General features: G+C 58.5%; 1 long non-coding RNA gene and 1 pseudogene across 4 annotated transcripts; one reads left to right on the forward strand and one right to left on the reverse strand.

The window, feature by feature from the left end:
* Positions 1 to 4,386: 4,386 nt before the first annotated feature.
* LOC148935846 (uncharacterized) lies at positions 4,387 to 6,571 on the forward strand. Of its 4 annotated transcripts, none has more exons than XR_016140068.1 (4): positions 4,387 to 4,815; positions 4,895 to 5,093; positions 5,429 to 5,605; positions 6,330 to 6,571. It is a non-coding gene; the product is annotated as an uncharacterized LOC148935846 (long non-coding RNA). The 4 variants fall into 4 exon arrangements; XR_016140070.1 differs by having other exon boundaries at positions 4,394 to 4,815; positions 4,895 to 5,084; XR_016140069.1 differs by having other exon boundaries at positions 4,400 to 4,815; positions 4,895 to 5,072.
* Positions 6,571 to 6,749, reverse strand: LOC148935847 (U2 spliceosomal RNA; annotated as a pseudogene).
* Between the last annotated feature and the right edge of the window lie 6,908 nt (positions 6,750 to 13,657).

The raw sequence follows: 13,657 nt of genomic DNA on the forward strand, positions 1-13,657 counted from the left end.
GCGTAGGGCGTCTGGTCGACCGAGAATCCCGTCGGAACACCGAGGTGGGTGTAAGGCTCACCCTCTGCCAGATGACGCACCGGTTGGCCCTGGATGCTGAACGACGTCGGCAGAACCCTGCCGCAACCACCCGTGCCGATGTGCAGGGTGGCGCATTTGGCAGGGTTGAACCGCAAACCCACCGACGCCGCTTCAGTCTCCACTGCGTTGAGCAGTCTCCTCATACTCTCCGGAGTCTCTGTCAGGAGTGCAATGTCGTCCGCGTAAGCCAACACACTAAACCTGTTATTAAACATATTGTACCCCGCGTCGACATCGGTGGCTGCACGCAGCACCGAGTCGATCGCGAGGTCAAAAATAATAGGGCTTAGCGGACAACCCTGGCGTACTCCGGAGCGTATGGGGATGGGCGCGGTGAATCCCTCGGCGGTGCGCACACGCGTAGTGCAGCCGTCGTACATCGAGCCCCATATGTTTATGAGGCCCTTAGGCACCGCCGCTCCAGCCAGAGCACGGCGGATCGTCGCGTGCGGGATCGATCCAAACGCGTTGGACAGGTCCAGCCACGCGACGACCGCCTGCCTCCGGCTCCTCCTCGCGTCAGTCAGGGCCTCCTGAAGGACGAAATTGTGCTCGAAGCATCCCTCGTCCCTCAGGAAGCCCTTCTGGGCGGGACTAAGTCGGCGGTTGGCGACCGCCCAGTCGGTCAGACGATCGGCGAGAATCGCGGCGAAGAGCTTGGGGACGGTGTCTCCCAAAGCGAGAGGGCGCCAGTTCTCCAGCATGCCCCGGTCTCCTTTCTTGTGCACAAGTATCGTGCTGGAGGTCTTCCAGGACGCGGGGACTGCCTCGAGCCGCAAGCAGCAATTACAAATTGCTGTGAGGAGCCGCGTACCCGGATCCGCCCCACGGAGGTCACGGTAGGTGACGCCGTCGGGACCCGGCGCAGAGTTGTTCATACGCCGGAGCCGACGGTCCACCTCTCGCTCCGTGAAGGGATCCAGGAGATACGCGAACTCCTCGCGCGAACCCGAGGGGTCAGTGCGCTCGGCTTCCACGCCGGAGCCCGCCAGGAACTCCTCGCCGCGGTACAGGCGCTCGAAGTACTCCTGAACCTGACGTCTCGGCACCTGGCACGAGTCGGCAGGCCCCTGGAGCACCTCTCGCACCGCCTTGCGGCGATTCGCCCTGTAGAGCGCCTGCAAGCGCTTGGCCTCACGCACCCAGTCCCCGCGTGCTTCTCCCGACGCAGAGGGGCCGGCCGGTACCGACCCCTCGCCACTGGCGCCCTCTCCCTCCGGACCGACACCCCCCCTCGCCCCCCGCCGCGACCCCGCCTCACGCGACCGAGCTGGACGTCCTTGGGAATCGGCGGCGGCGCCGCGAGCCCTGTCCGCGACGACCTCCCCGAAGAACGCCGCGACTTCCGTCGCGAACGCCTCCAGTTCGGCGCGCGTAGCGACCGCCGGCGCCCGGGCGGCCAGCTCGTCGCGCGCAGCCAACCGCTCACGCCTGACCCGCATCGCTGCGGGAACAGGCGCCGGTTGGCGGCGCGACGGCTGACCGCCCGCGACGTCGGCGAGTCGCGGCTCGCGACCTCGTCGCCCACCCCCCCTTCCACCGACAGAGGCCGGAGACGCCCCGCCTTCCTCACGGGGCGCCACGACGGACGCTCGTGCGCGTCGCCGAGCCACTACACCGCGGACATTCACGGGAGCACACGGATGTACGGCACTCACCTCATCTCCAGTACCGTCCCGGGTATCTCCCTCGCGCTCCGCCAGCGATGTCCCGCGATGAGCTGCCGCCTCACTTGTGGGTTGTGGAGACTTGTGGGCCGTCCTCGCGTTGTTGTTTCCATCTACCGCCGGCGCTGGTGGCGGTGTGACTCGCGACTCACGCGGCCCCGATGTCGCCGGCGACACGGAGCCGACGGAACTGCCGCTCGAGCGGCGCCTCAACGCTCTTCTCCCCAGTTGCACTCTCCACTCGCCACCCAGCTGGACCCCCTCGCTGGTCGCTGGTGGTGGCGTTGCGATGGCCGCACCCCGCTGCCGCCTCGCTGCTGCTGCCCCCTCGGCCGATGGTGGTGTTGGCGCGATTGGGGGCGTCCTTCGCACGACCGCCGTGCACGGTGACGTTCCCCTCGCTGGCTGGGGAGGGGAGTGGCGTACGGCTGGTGTGTGCCACTCCCCGGCGGCGGAACCGGCGGACATCACCGGTCCGCCGCATACCGACGTCGTCACCGTGCATGTCGTCAGCGTTGCCGGTATGGACGTCGCGGGGTAGGCCGATGGCGTGGCCCACGGTGGGGTCCCCGTTGGACTGCCGCGGGTGTTCTGCGGCAGGCTGGGGACCCGCGCGGGGGGTCTCTCCGGGGGTGTTCGCTGTACAGGTCCCCCCGCGCTCCGCGACGTCACGCCGCCCATCTCCCGCCGCGCTATCTCCGCGATCTTCTCGGCTGAGACCGCGATCACCCGGCTGATCGCTGCTGCTGTTGTTGCCGCTACCTCTGCCACCGCCGCGGATGTAGTCGGCGGTGGCGTCCTCGTAACCACCGGTGGGGAAGTCCTGGCCACCGGTGGTGTTATGCCGGGTGATCGCTGCAGGCTCATGTTGTGTGGCCCCCCCTCACCGCCGAACGTGGGTGTTCCTCCGCTCAAGGGTGGCGAGTGAACCACCCTCTTGCGGAGGACAGGGGGGGATGGTCTCAGCCTAGGCGCGGAGCCGCTCTTCTCGGTCGACACGCCTGCCGCCCGTGCCTGTTGAGGTGGGCTGCGGGCCACGGGCGGCCTCTTCCTCGCTGCTCCCCTCCCAAACGCGAATAATTCGCCGCTGGAGTTGGCGTCGCTGGATGCTCCGGATGGTGATGGAGTTTGGGAGGGGACGCGCGTCGACCTTGCCGCGGGCGGCGGTTTGGCCACCACGCGCGTGCTCGCTCGCGGTGCCCCTCGCACCGCGGGCCGCGCTGTGGTTGGCTGGCCGCGCGCGGTCGACCGCGATGCACTGGGCACCGCGGGCGCCGCGCCGGTAGTGGTGGCCATACGGATGGGCGCGTCTAATCTATTTACCGACAACACTCGACACCTACTTGTTGAAGCGGCGGTCGTCGTCCTCGTCGTTCTCCTCGCAGCGGCTCCTCCTCCAGATGTTGGTGATAGGCGGGGCGCGGCTTTCCTTGTGGCGGCCGCTCCGCGGGCACCGCTGGTGACCGGCGACGACCTCTTCGTCACCGTTGTGCCCGCTGTTACGGCCGCGTATGAGGGGGACGTCTCGTTGGCCGATGGTGCTGGCACTGTTGTTGGCGATGGGGTGGCGGTGGAGCGCAATCTGGGTGGCCGCGGATCAGCGGCCCTGCGCCGCGTCAGTCCGTCGGCCGTCGCCGTCGATCGCGCAGTCGCGCTCGCCGCACTGGTTTCACGCGTCACACCGCTTTCACCGTCACTGCCACTATTCACATCGGTTCCGCGAGTGCTCGGACCCGGGGCGTCCACCCGCGGAGACTGGGCGTGCTCGGCTTCATAATGCGCCTTCACTGTCTTTTGCGGGTAACATCCCGTGCCTCTGAAGCCGCACACGCCACACGCGTACCACACAGTGTCTCCGGGGTGGCATTTTCGCAAGTGTTTCAGTAAATGCCCCGAGTCGCAATACTCCCCCTTTACCCGCGACGGCGCTGACTCGCTTAGCCAGCACCGTGGGCATCTGTAGGTCGCGGGGAGCGGGTAATTGATAAGGACTTCCCGTGGACTTGACATATTCGTTCGCAGGCGGCCCCGGCAAAATTAAACTAAATAAAGGTAAGTATAAAAAAAAAAATTATTTGGGGCCGCCAACACCGTCCACGAGAAGTCTAAAAACTATTGGTGGCACTCGCGGATACCGTCACTACCACTGCGCACGCGCGAACTAACTCGAAGTTGCGACGCGGTAAACAAAAACGCGAAATCGCTTCTCGGCCAATCGCGCACACGCACACTCGACTTACAAACTAGACCTAACTAATTCCCCGAGCTAAGACTGCCCGGCTGGGGAGTTCAAATTTTAATAAAAAAATCTGCCCGCGAGCTCAGATTTAATAATTAATTTAGATTCCGCGTGATTTGCTCACGCGGAATATGCTAAAACCTTAAGCCCCTCGCGCCTTTCAAAAAAGTTACTAAAAAGTAACTAGGTATTTAATATGGCGCGAGGGCGTTCAAAAATATGATATTATTGCTCGCGGGCCTCTAAATAACAGTAATATATAGTCCCCACGCCGGACTTTCACCGCCCGCCTTTATCACTATGTGACACGAGAACGCGGCTTAAGGCAGGCGGCGCCACGTGCGGCTTAAACTCGCACTGCGTGCTGCCACCCTAGCGAACCGCGCAGTACGCGTCGCAAGAGGTAAATACGCGCGAGTGACAGCGGTGCAGTGCGAGTGCAGTGATTGTTTATTAAATAAGTTAACAACGGCCGGCCACGGGTATCGTGGATAATCGGCCGGCCGTATATGCACGAACAAGTGATAATCTAAAATGCCGCACGTGGAGTGTAGGCCCAACACTGACCGTCTCCGCGCGCTGTAGGTTGCACCCTCCGCACGCTGCGTGCACTATCTATTGTGATAAATAATTAATTAACAGGCAGCCGCTCCGTCCAGCTAAGTATTACAATTATTTTATTATTAATAATCAGTCTCATATGCAATCTCACTGTGACACTGCTTGCAGGTTATGCGGATTGATACACGTACACCCAGCCACCGCACCGTCAGATGAATAAAATAAATAAATAAATAAATAATAGAATGTCAGATGAATAAAACGATGGTAAGTATAAAATGATTATGTGTCAGTCTTTATAGTAGTTAGCTGTGTTGTGTCATATTAATAAAATTTCCTATTGCAGGTGTCATATGGATAAAATGATAAATATATAAATAGAGTAGATAAAATAAATAAGTAGATAAATAAATAAATAGACCGACAACACAACGATGGAACGACTAGCAGATGGACAATGGAACGAATACCGAGAATTATTGCTAATAAGTCACACAGGCTACTGCATCGATGACAGCTGCGCTGTGTGTATATATGTACATAAAGTTTGTGTTATTTATTAGAATATAGTGATAAATTGTATATAATTAGATTAAGGATTTTAGATACTAGTAAATTCATATATAGAAAACACGACTTCAGCAAAATTCTCGCCACATCCAAAACCACATCTGACACCTAACCTATCACTCAATCTGGCACTTCATACATTACAGTTTTATATATATATATACAGAATTGATAGTGATTTGACTTTTATTATGCAGTGGCCATCCAATTATTGATATCGAGCACAGTGATGCCTGCCAATAATCCAATTTAATATATATTTCAATGCACAAAGTGAGAGTTTATACTACATGAAGTTCTTTCTCGACAGCTGTCACAGTGAGATGCTGGACAATATAATGCAACCAGTCTGGAATGCAGTGCAGTGTGGAGCGACTGCAGCAGCCTATTCTACGCGCAGAGAGGAATGCAAACGCCTGCAGCACTTATTATATGGGCCCATGCATATGTGGCAGTACTGGTCATCGACTCACTCTACGCAGCCAAAGTGAGGTGCTCACTAGATGTGATATTTATTATAAAAACAGTGTATGGTTAGACAGTTGACTTAATAACAGTGGATTGAAGCTAGTGACGTGAATATTGTACTATAAATTTATTAAATTAAAATTAAAATGGATACGTATAACTGTCACTGCTGCTGTCTAACCTATATGTGTCACAGACTGTATCACACCGCAATCTAGTAATAAATAATTAAATAAATGAATAAATACATAGATAAATAAATAACGGATATAACAGAGAACACTGGACATGAATTCATTTAACGATCTCAATAAATTAAATTAAATTAAATTAGATTAACGGCACATTTTATATAACAATATCTAGCATGACTCATCAAGGTGGCAAGTACATTTGTGTTTTAATTTCAAAATTAACGAGTCTCACGTGCAATAGTTAAAATTAGTCCAATAGTCAATTATATAAAATAAGAATAAATAAATAAATTAAACGGGAGACAAGTCAAAGTGATAAAAATTATAAAATATGAGTCATGCGCGGCACTCAACGTATAACTCCCAGCACTTGCAACTATATAAAATTATGTCAAATATTATAAAATGAAATAAATAAATAAGTTAACAGTTAAAATATGGTCAATACGGTAAAATATAGACAAGAAACATATAAAACAGTTGCGTCAATACGTGCTAAGAGCGGCCGGAGAGTGATATACGCGAAATTGACTTTTGCCGTTTTTTCAGATAAGATTCTGCGATGTGACCAGTCTTATGACATACTAAGTGAGCCGATGGACCAAGTACTTACCCGATGACGTGGAGTAGTCCTGCTTACCCACTGGATGACGCACCGAGGGCCCGGGAGACTCAGAACACGCGCACTTCACCAAAAACACCGATTTCGCGGATTTACCGATTATTGAGACCTGGCCCGTGCTCTGGGGTAATCGGATGCGATAGAAAAGAATAAAATGCTCTTTTCCCCGTGCACTGGGCCGAACTCCACGGTACTGCAATGCGGAGCCGACCCGCGGCAGGGTCGGAGCAAGCTCCGTGCACCCGCCAGGTCTCAAAAATCAGTTTAATATTCTGAGTCTCCTATGGAGACTGTATCAGATATTAAGCTGATAAGAACAGATTAGCACACTTTATTTTAAATAATGTTCCCCGGAGGGCATCACACCCTCCGGGGTAGATACAGAGAAAAAGCGGCTAGGCCGCGCGCAGAATTAAAAATACTATATTGGCGGGGGACAATGGCCCCCCCCGCCTTGTGGGCACTAGAACTAATGTGGCTGGCGGGGTCGCTCCCCGCCAGCATGCGCAAATTAACATTAAACTATCCCCCCAGCTCGCGTGCTGGGGGGATGACGCAATTAACAATAATTGGCGGCCCTCGGGGTGTATCACAGATAGATAGGTTACAAAATAAAAGACCCCGAGGGCGCGCGCGCGGCAATAATAAATGAATTAAAATACATAATGGTCAACGCGGCACACTCACACTCGCTTAAGATACAATAAGTTTTACGCGGCACACACACTCGAACATTCATGGCCCCACAGAAGAGAGAACAAGATAAAATAGGTATAAATAAATAAGATAAGAATAAATAGAAATAAATAAATAATAAATAAAAATAGATAAATAAAGAGAATAGATAACAATATAAATAAACAGAAAATAAAAACATACGGTCAATAAAATATGTGTATAAAAAGAAAAATAAAATATTGTCCGGATACTAAAAAGAGGCGGGCAGGAGGCCTGTCCACACATCTCATGAATAAAAAGAAAATAAATAACAAGATAATTAAAATAATAAACATAAAAGAGTAACAGAAATACAAATAATAATAAGTTAAACTTAAAAGATTAGAAGATATATTATACTATAGATGTGTGGACATCGGCGACTCCTGCCCGCTTGGATAAAAAGGGGGGCCAAGACAAAGACAGAAATAATTTACGCGACATTCGCACTCACGACGATACGCAGCGCGTCGCAACTTCCTCAGTGGCGGCCCAGCGCCGGCGGACGGCCCGAGGCGGCGTCGCGAGCATCCCATCACCAGCGGGGCGAGAGGGAGCTTGGTACTGGCGGACGCCGGACACGTGCTCCACATAAATGTCCCTCGACCAGCGGATGGTATCCGAGACGATCAACCGCCGCATCATAGAGGCATACGGACCGCCAATCCGCAGCACCCTCAGGACAGCCTCGTTTCTCGGATCCCACGACCCGAGAGCACCGACGACGAAGGCCGTCACGAGGACACGGTACCCCCGCCGCTGGAGCTCCTCAGCCAGGGGGGAGTACTTGGCGATTTTCCTCCCCCTGGCTTCCTCGAAAGACATCCAGCGGTTTTCGAAAGGCACCGTGACGTCGCATATGACGACACTCTTGGAGAGCTCGTGCCTGATCACGAGGTCAGGCCGTAGCTCACCAAGTTCCCCGTCGATGCCCTCAATCCGCTGGTTGACCCGTTTGTCGCCCGGCAGACGGCAAGCCTTCCAGAGGCGGTGCAATACGGCATTGTGCCTCAGCTGTATTGCGGCAGCATGGACGCCGCAGTGACCGAGCACATGTGGTAAGGTCTCCGATACCTCCCCGCATCGCCGACAGCGCCTATCGCCGTCCCCCCAACGCCGCGCGCCGTTGAGGGGAAGGACATCGAGACGCGCTCGATGTATGAAGCGCCAGTCGGCGAAGCGGGTGAAGCTGCCGCCGCGAACGAAGTGATTGCTCACTGGCGCTCGCGACGACACCTCGAAGACCTTACCTTGGTCGGGTTTCCTGAGCAAACGCTCCGCGTAGTGCTCGGCTACAGCTGAGCGCAACCGATTCACCACCTGGTTACGCGCTCCAGGTGGGATCTTTACCGCGGCACCTCTGGGTCCTCGGCACTCCACGATCATCTCCTCGGTCTCCGGCACCCACCGCCACCGCAGAGACAACCGCTCGGACAGCCTTCGCGCGGCATTCCGCGCCCTCGACCAGAGGGATTTCTCCCCTCCGCCCCTCAGCCTTCCCTCCTGCGAGCCAGAAAGGAAGGCGGCGATCGTCTCGCAATCAGGGGCGTGGCCGGTCCTGCGCTGAACCACCCCCGTCAGTGATTCCCAGGCGAGACGCCTGACGGTGGCATCGCCAGCCGTAAGCATACGGAAGGCGTGTGCCACCGACAGGACGTCCGCCAGGTCAGCCAACGGAAGGAGTCCACACCCCCCCCATCGCGGGGGCATGTAGACCCCCTCCGCGCTGGCACGCTGGGGGAGATTCAGCCAGGACTTCGCGAATCTTCGAATCGCGAGATCCGCGGCCGTGAGGGGACGCTTCTCCACACTGGCTCCCCGCAGCAGAAAATCTAGGCGCGGTAGGATGAAGGTCCCGAGTATGTCACATTTCTGCCACGGGGCGAGGAGGGCGCGATCCACCGCGCGAACGTCCGAGAGGAGGTCCCCGATGGTGGCGTAGGGCGTCTGGTCGACCGAGAATCCCGTCGGAACACCGAGGTGGGTGTAAGGCTCACCCTCTGCCAGATGACGCACCGGTTGGCCCTGGATGCCGAACGACGTCGGCAGAACCCTGCCGCAACCACCCGTGCCGATGTGCAGGGTGGCGCATTTGGCAGGGTTGAACCGCAAACCCACCGACGCCGCTTCAGTCTCCACTGCGTTGAGCAGTCTCCTCATACTCTCCGGAGTCTCTGTCAGGAGTGCAATGTCGTCCGCGTAAGCCAACACACTAAACCTGTTATTAAACATATTGTACCCCGCGTCGACATCGGTGGCTGCACGCAGCACCGAGTCGATCGCGAGGTCAAAAATAATAGGGCTTAGCGGACAACCCTGGCGTACTCCGGAGCGTATGGGGATGGGCGCGGTGAATCCCTCGGCGGTGCGCACACGCGTAGTGCAGCCGTCGTACATCGAGCCCCATATGTTTATGAGGCCCTTAGGCACCGCCGCTCCAGCCAGAGCACGGCGGATCGTCGCGTGCGGGATCGATCCAAACGCGTTGGACAGGTCCAGCCACGCGACGACCGCCTGCCTCCGGCTCCTCCTCGCGTCAGTCAGGGCCTCCTGAAGGACGAAATTGTGCTCGAAGCATCCCTCGTCCCTCAGGAAGCCCTTCTGGGCGGGACTAAGTCGGCGGTTGGCGACCGCCCAGTCGGTCAGACGATCGGCGAGAATCGCGGCGAAGAGCTTGGGGACGGTGTCTCCCAAAGCGAGAGGGCGCCAGTTCTCCAGCATGCCCCGGTCTCCTTTCTTGTGCACAAGTATCGTGCTGGAGGTCTTCCAGGACGCGGGGACTGCCTCGAGCCGCAAGCAGCAATTACAAATTGCTGTGAGGAGCCGCGTACCCGGATCCGCCCCACGGAGGTCACGGTAGGTGACGCCGTCGGGACCCGGCGCAGAGTTGTTCATACGCCGGAGCCGACGGTCCACCTCTCGCTCCGTGAAGGGATCCAGGAGATACGCGAACCCCTCGCGCGAACCCGAGGGGTCAGTGCGCTCGGCTTCCACGCCGGAGCCCGCCAGGAACTCCTCGCCGCGGTACAGGCGCTCGAAGTACTCCTGAACCTGACGTCTCGGCACCTGGCACGAGTCGGCAGGCCCCTGGAGCACCTCTCGCACCGCCTTGCGGCGATTCGCCCTGTAGAGCGCCTGCAAGCGCTTGGCCTCACGCACCCAGTCCCCGCGTGCTTCTCCCGACGCAGAGGGGCCGGCCGGTACCGACCCCTCGCCACTGGCGCCCTCTCCCTCCGGACCGACACCCCCCCTCGCCCCCCGCCGCGACCCCGCCTCACGCGACCGAGCTGGACGTCCTTGGGAATCGGCGGCGGCGCCGCGAGCCCTGTCCGCGACGACCTCCCCGAAGAACGCCGCGACTTCCGTCGCGAACGCCTCCAGTTCGGCGCGCGTAGCGACCGCCGGCGCCCGGGCGGCCAGCTCGTCACGCGCAGCCAACCGCTCACGCCTGACCCGCATCGCTGCGGGAACAGGCGCCGGCTGGCGGCGCGACGGCTGACCGCCCGCGACGTCGGCGAGTCGCGGCTCGCGACCTCGTCGCCCACCCCCCCTTCCACCGACAGAGGCCGGAGACGCCCCGCCTTCCTCACGGGGCGCCACGACGGACGCTCGCGCGCGTCGCCGAGCCATTACACCGCGGACACTCACGGGAGCACACGGATGTACGGCACTCACCTCATCTCCAGTACCGTCCCGGGTATCTCCCTCGCGCTCCGCCAGCGATGTCCCGCGATGAGCTGCCGCCTCACTTGTGGGTTGTGGAGACTTGTGGGCCGTCCTCGCGTTGTTGTTTCCATCTACCGCCGGCGCTGGTGGCGGTGTGACTCGCGACTCACGCGGCCCCGATGTCGCCGGCGACACGGAGCCGACGGAACTGCCGCTCGAGCGGCGCCTCAACGCTCTTCTCCCCAGTTGCACTCTCCACTCGCCACCCAGCTGATCCCCCTCGCTGGTCGCTGGTGGTGGCGTTGCGATGGCCGCACCCCGCTGCCGCCTCGCTGCTGCTGCCCCCTCGGCCGATGGTGGTGTTGGCGCGATTGGGGGCGTCCTTCGCACGACCGCCGTGCACGGTGACGTTCCCCTCGCTGGCTGGGGAGGGGAGTGGCGTACGGCTGGTGTGTGCCACTCCCCGGCGGCGGAACCGGCGGACATCACCGGTCCGCCGCACACCGACGTCGTCACCGTGCATGTCGTCAGCGTTGCCGGTATGGACGTCGCGGGGTAGGCCGATGGCGTGGCCCACGGTGGGGTCCCCGTTGGACTGCCGCGGGTGTTCTGCGGCAGGCTGGGGACCCGCGCGGGGGGTCTCTCCGGGGGTGTTCGCTGTACAGGTCCCCCCGCGCTCCGCGACGTCACGCCGCCCATCTCCCGCCGCGCTATCTCCGCGATCTTCTCGGCTGAGACCGCGATCACCCGGCTGATCGCTGCTGCTGTTGTTGCCGCTACCTCTGCCACCGCCGCGGATGTAGCCGGCGGTGGCGTCCTCGTAACCACCGGTGGGGAAGTCCTGGCCACCGGTGGTGTTATGCCGGGTGATCGCTGCAGGCTCATGTTGCGTGGCCCCCCCTCACCGCCGAACGTGGGTGTTCCTCCGCTCAAGGGTGGCGAGTGAACCACCCTCTTGCGGAGGACAGGGGGGGATGGTCTCAGCCTAGGCGCGGAGCCGCTCTTCTCGGTCGACACGCCTGCCGCCCGTGCCTGTTGAGGTGGGCTGCGGGCCACGGGCGGCCTCTTCCTCGCTGCTCCCCTCCCAAACGCGAATAATTCGCCGCTGGAATTGGCGTCGCTGGATGCTCCGGGTGGTGATGGAGTTTGGGAGGGGACGCGCGTCGACCTTGCCGCGGGCGGCGGTTTGGCCACCACGCGCGTGCTCGCTCGCGGTGCCCCTCGCACCGCGGGCCGCGCTGTGGTTGGCTGGCCGCGCGCGGTCGACCGCGATGCACTGGGCACCGCGGGCGCCGCGCCGGTAGTGGTGGCCATACGGATGGGCGCGTCTAATCTATTTACCGACAACACTCGACACTTACTTGTTGAAGCGGCGGTCGTCGTCCTCGTTGTCCTCCTCGCGGCGGCTCCTCCTCCGGATGTTGGTGATAGGCGGGGCGCGGCTCTCCTTGTGGCGGCCGCTCCGCGGGCACCGCTGGTCACCGGCGACGACCTCTTCGTCGCCGTTGTGCCCGCTGTTACGGCCGCGTATGAGGGGGACGTCTCGTTGGCCAATGGTGCTGGCACTGTTGTTGGCGATGGGGTGGCGGTGGAGCGCAATCTGGGTGGCCGCGGATCAGCGGCCCTGCGCCGCGTCAGTCCGTCGGCCGCCGCCGTCGATCGCGCAGTCGCGCTCGCCGCACTGGTTTCACGCGTCACACCGCTTTCACCGTCACTGCCACTATTCACCTCGGTTCCGCGAGTGCTCGGACCCGGGGCATCCACCCGCGGAGACTGGGCGTGCTCGGCCTCATAATGCGCCTTAACCGTTCTCAGCGGGTAATGTCCCGTGCCCCTGAGGCCGCACACGCCACACGCGTACCACACCGTGTCTCCGGGGTGGCATTTTCGCAAGTGTTTCAGTAAATGCCCCGAGTCGCAATACTCCCCCTTTACCCGCGACGGCGCTGACTCGCTTAGCCAGCACCGTGGGCATCTGTAGGTCGCGGGGAGCGGGTAATTAATAAGGACTTCCCGTGGACTCGACATGTTCGTTCGTGGGCGGCCCCGGCAAAATTAAACTAAATAAGGGTAAGTATAAAAAATTATTTGGGGCCGCCCACACCGTCCACGAGAAGTCTAAAAACTATTGGTGGCACTCGCGGATACCGTCACTACCACTGCGCACGCGCGAACTAACTCGAAGTTGCGACGCGGTAAACAAAAACGCGAAATCGCTTCTCGGCCAATCGCGCACACGCACACTCGACTTACAAACTAAACCTAACTAGTACCCCGAGCCAAGACTGCCCGGCTGGGGAGTAAAATTTCAATGGAAATCTGCCCGCGAGCTCGGAATTCAATAATTAATTTCGATTCCGCGTGATTTGTTCACGCGGAATATATAAAATCCTTAAGCCCCTCGCGCCGTTTGAAAAAGTTACTAAAAGTAACTAAGTAATTTAATATGGCGCGAGGGCGTTCAAAAATGCGATATTATTGCTCGCGGGCCTCTAAATAGCCAAAATATGTCGTCCCCACGCCGGACTTTCACCGCCCGCCTTTATCACTATGTAACACGAGAACGTGGCTTAAGGCAGGCGGCGCCACGTGCGGCTTAAACTCGCACTGCGTGCTGCCACTCTAGCGAACCGCACAGTACGCGTCGCAGGAAGTAAATACGCGCGAGTGACAGCGGTGCAGTGCGAGTGCAGTGAATGTTATTTAATTAATTAATAACGGCCGGCCACGGGTATCGTGGATAGTCGGCCGGCCGTATATGCACAAACGAGTGATAATTTAAATGCCGCACGTGGAGTGTAGGCCCAACTCTGACCGTCTCCGTGCGCTGCAGGTTGCACCCTCCGCACGCTGCGTGCACTACCTATTGTAA

The sequence above is a fragment of the Pogonomyrmex barbatus genome, unplaced genomic scaffold, assembly GCF_055798465.1.
Source record: "Pogonomyrmex barbatus isolate J1 unplaced genomic scaffold, ASM5579846v1 scaffold34, whole genome shotgun sequence".
NCBI classification, from domain to species: Eukaryota; Metazoa; Arthropoda; class Insecta; order Hymenoptera; family Formicidae; genus Pogonomyrmex; species Pogonomyrmex barbatus.